Below are 5,479 nucleotides of genomic sequence, written 5' to 3'. Positions count from 1 at the left end.
AATTAATACACAAAATATAATAAATAATATATATATATATATATATATTCAAATAATACAAAAATTTATTTAAATTTATATTTTTACGTGCTTTGAAAAATATTTATTATTTTAATTTATATTTATATTATAAATATATATATTATAAAATTGAATTATTATTATTTTTTTAATAAAAATAATAGTTAATGTTATTTATTTAAAAAATAAAATAAATAAGAATTATATATATATATATATTTAATTATATTATAAAAATACTGAAATAGAAGAAGCTCTATAAAATAAATTTTAAAAAAAAAATTAGATAAATTAACAAAAAGATATTAAAACTAAAAAAATAATTTAATAGTTAAAAAATTTTAATGAACCAAAAAATGAGTAATGAGTTTGGGTAGAAAGAAGTAACAATATTATCAATGATAAGGAATTGAATGTTTGAAGGGAAGTCACAAAATTAATAAGTTAAACTTAATTTGGGTGGCAGAAAAATGATTAATTAATTTTTATTTGAATGAATATTATATTTTTTAAAATAAAAATTTAACTATTTTTTAATATTAATATTTATTTTTTATAAGATGATAAAATATTTTATAATGAAAATTTAATAAATAAAATGATATTTTAAAGAACTCGAACAATAATAATAAGTGATGACTATAAAATAATTGAAGTAAGCTAAATATATTATTAATGAGAGGTTAATTGTGAATTGGATTATAGAATTAATAAATTTAATTTTGTTGAGAATGAAATAATATTAATATTTTGAAAAATATTTTTTTTACTATGTTTTATAATTAACTATTATTTTAATTTATCATGATTTCTTTTATTTTTCTACAACACAATCAAATTTTTTATAATAAACTTGATAGATAAAATTAAACACTACTCATGTTTTAAATATTTTAATTATTTATATATATACTTTAATACACACAATATATATATATATATATATATATATATATATATATATATATATATATATATATATAATAGAAAAAATTATACTTTATCTCTATATTTTGAAATCTTTTAAATAATTGAAAAATATTTATTATTTTAATATATAATGTTATTATAAATATATTTTTTTACACAAAATATTATATTGAATTAATATTTTAATTTCTTTTTTATAGTTTATATATAATTTTTTTAATTTCTTTTAAAAAATAAACTAAGTCTGATTATAATAAATTTATTTATAACATTTATTTTCTTTAATTAGTAGTCTAGGTGTCCTAGACAAATATATGTTTAGATTGCGTAAATAATTATATAAAATTATTTAGAAGGATGTACATGCGATTGTGTTGATATAATACTGAGTAAAAACCCTAAAAATATCAGAAAAATGTTAGAATTTAAAAATAAATATCAAACAGGATCTTAGCCAAAATATTGGTTTTAGAAAATATCCCAAATATATGAAAATCATTTTCTGACCTTTCGGAATTATTTGAAAATTGATTAGGGTTCCAAAATTATCAAAATAATTTTGGATTTTGAAAAATTATAACCAAACAGGCCTTAGGACCGGGGTCCTAGGTCTTAGGTCCGACTTTGTTGATTTGGTCTCGGTCTAGACCAAGTGGTCTAGACTAGGGCTCGGGACCTTTGGTCAAATGACCAAAGGGTTTGGATCGGGGCTCGGGAGGGTCGGTCCCGGACTCGGGCTACTCGGTCCTTGGTCATGGGTTAGGTCATAAGTCTAGGGTTAAAGTTTACTAGTCATAGGTCAAGATAGGGCTCATTCCTAGGGTTAGAAATATCAGTCATAGGCTAAAGGGAGGACTCGGTCCTAAGTTGAAAAACTCGATAAATCCATCGGTCCTAGGCTCGAAAAATCTCTCATAGGCTAAAGGGATGACTCGGTCCTAAGTTGAAAAACTCGGTTGGAATCCTCGGTCTCAGGTTCGAAAAATCGGTCATAAACTCAAATCTTCGGTCCTTGGCCTTCGAACATGGGCTCGATTTTCTCGGTCGGGATCCTCGGTCTCAGACAAAGATCATCGGTCCTCGCTCTCGGTTTGAGGCTAAGAACATCAGTCCTTTGTCTAGGATCAAGAAGACCGAATGTTCTTGATTTGGTCAAGAATTACAAGTCCTATAACTTTTGATCTAGATCATGAAATCATGATCGGTAAGTTACAGTTAGTTCATATGATTTTAAGAACAAAAGCTCTAACATAAATCACGATTATTGGATCTTTACAAAGATCAATTTCAAAAAACCGTTTCTAGGTTAAAATTTGGGATTTTTTAAATTAGGCCATTTCAAGGTCTAATTTTTGTTCCATTAGATTTGAAATGATGAATATAGTTGAACACAACCAAAACAAGAACATCATTCAAACATTAGAATAGTTTTGAAGATTGAATCAAAATCCAAAATTTTCAAAAACATAGTTTCATCAAACATTATCAAAACGATGTTACAATCATTGAGAAATTATCCCAACATGTGTACAAACATGTTTAGAAACTATTTGAATCAAATCTCAAGAACATGAATTTTAAAAATCCAGATTTTAAAACTATTTTTTCAAAATTATTGATTGAGGTTGATTTTGTTGGGAAAAATTAAGTGAAGAGTTAATTAACTTAAAATAAGTTGTTTGGAAAAACAAAGTAAAGAGTTAACTAACAGAAAATATGAAATATTAAACAACGAAGTTTAATGAAGATTAAATATGAATGAAGTTAAGCCATCTAATTGTTTCTATGCAGGGGCATCATACTTGGCCAACTTAGACGTGGTCTAAGCAGGCTAATTAGACGTGTTACGTAGTTAGACGTTGCAGCCTAACTTCATTAGACGCGATAGTCTAATGGGTAACATAGTTAGACGTTGTAGTCTAACAGATACGTAGTTAGACGTTCAGTTTAACAGATACGTAGTTAGATGTGCAGTCTAACAGATACGTAGTTAGACGTTGGCGTCTAACTCCTTCAGACAAGTCTAAAGTGATACGTAGTTAGACGTGCAGTTTAACAGATACGTAGTTTGACGTTGCAATCTAACAGATACGTAGTTAGATGTGCAGTCTAACAAATACGTAGTTAGACGTCCAATCTAACAAATACGTAGTTTGACGTTGCAGTCTAACAGATACGTAGTTAGACGTACAGTCTAACAGATACGTAGTTAGACGTTGACGTCTAACTCCTTCAGACAAGTCTGAAATGACGCGTAGTTAAACATAGTTGTCTAACTCCATTAGACGTGGTAGTCTAATAGAACACGCTATTAGACGTTGACGTCTAACTCCCTTAGACTAGACAGTCTAATGGAGCACGTCTAATGCCTCGCTTCAGCAGCCGTCTGAAGTTAGCATACATCTACGCATGATCAACTAACTATCTACTACTCTACTCCACTAACTCATGTGCAGTCTAACAAACCAACTAATTGCATCCAATGAACGAATGCCACGTACGCATATGTCCTTCCAACGGTTTTTCCAGTACAAGACAATATCATAAAGGATATTCGGTGCACTACCTGTTCGGTACGTCCACGATCCATTTGCTCAGAGTCTGCTGTACTCTTGTCCTTTGGGCGACCTTCCAATGGACGCTTTCCACGTGTCTATGAAGAAGATTCGACCGTTGATGTCCTTCTACTACAAATAGATGCTCAAGGACAACAACTGAATAACTGGTCACTCTGCTCACATTACTATCTTACCGAATTACTCTTACACTTACTGATTTCAATCATCTTCCAAGTTCAAGATAGGAAGAATCAAAACTATCTAGTTGAGAGAATATTGTTCTTAATATTGTAAGTTGAACAGAGACTGTTCTGTTCAATAAAGTTTTAACTAGATCAATAAACTGTATTTGATTCAAAGAATTTAGTGAATCCTTCCAGTTGTGGAAGAAGGAACATAGGAGAGTTTGCTCCGAACATCCATAAATCACCTACTGTGTTATTTACTTTCAATCTTTTATTTTTCTAGTTCAAAACTTCAAATCCGACGAACACTTCCGCACTTGAAATCGTTTCAAGAGTTTGAAGGACTTGCGAAGAATAGAAACAAATTTTAACTTCTAACAGAGTTAAAATCGAATCGTTTACGTAAGTTGTTATCAATAGCCAGACTCCCGTCTCCATTGATTACACCGATCCTATCAGATTTGATCAATTCTCTTTCAACAGAAAGTTCATACCATATATAGGGAATGATTCTAAACAAATTATAAATTACGGTATGTCAAATTTTCATGCTTATAGAGCTCAACTGGAGTTAATGAGGGGAATTCTATAAGCATGAAAATATGACATACCGTAATTTATTTAAAATTATATTTTAAACTTTTATATTCAAAAATAATCCAAAAGAGGAACTAAAGAGTCAAGCTAGGGTTAATTATTGTGATAATTAAACCCTAATTAGAAAAATTATTGACAATTCAAAAATAATTTGAGGTTAAGCTATTGTATTTATTTTTACCCACATTAAACCCAAGAATGGATTGAAATTATTTAATTATGATTTAAACATAAATTATGTATAATTTATGACTTAAAACAATTAAATAAATTCCAAAAATAACTAAAAAATTCAAAAATAAAAATAATGAACATAATTTTTATTATGTTTCTAAAAATATTTTTTGTGGAATTTTAGGGGAAGCAAAATCCAAGAAGGGATTAAAATAAGATTTCAAATAACCCTTTTATAAATAATAAAAATGATAATCGGGCGTATCCGAAAATCAGAAGTTACAGCAAGAACCTGGGCCATCAAATGAGCGCATGTATATCATCCAACGCCTAGGAGGACGCCACTCACCCCACTATAGAGAAAGCTCGCGCACCCGGTCCACATGGAAGCAACTAACAGTATGTCAGGCCCGTTAGCTGAGAACTCTCAGCACCAACAGAACGTGGTCAGAAAGCCAACTATGCGATCTAGACAGATCAAAACAACATCGTTTTGATCGTCTTCTTCGTGAATCCCTGTAGGCCGCGACAAACTTCAACGTTTTTCTATAAAGATTATCTTCTTCGTTAGTCGACCTTATCCTCTAAATTTTTCACTCACTTGCTCGCCTTATCCTTGCCATCATTAGCCATATACCTAGGATAGACACATTACCCTAAAACTAGACTGCCACGATCAAAGATAGAATTATGGATAAAATTTTAAGAAGCAAAATTGAAGATGAATTCGATCACCTTAACCGCCCTAACTTAGTATAAATATTCTATAGGGGTTAAACTATCAATCCATCAAACAATCAACATATCTTACAGTCGAAATCAAAGATTTAAGAATCCGTCCAAGAAAGTTTCTTTTGAAAAACTTATCCGGTGATCACAATCTTGATCCAGGCTTTGGAAAAGCTTCCAACAACCCCTAAGAGTGTTCTCCAACTGTTGTATACTTCCATGTCTGTTGAATTTTAATTTGTAAAATTGAATTTTTTCAAGTTTGATCGGTTTGATCTATTCTAG

Source organism: Impatiens glandulifera, chromosome 1 (assembly GCF_907164915.1).
Source record: "Impatiens glandulifera chromosome 1, dImpGla2.1, whole genome shotgun sequence".
In the NCBI taxonomy this organism is placed as follows: Eukaryota; Viridiplantae; Streptophyta; class Magnoliopsida; order Ericales; family Balsaminaceae; genus Impatiens; species Impatiens glandulifera.
Note: the sequence above shows the minus strand (reverse complement) of the source record.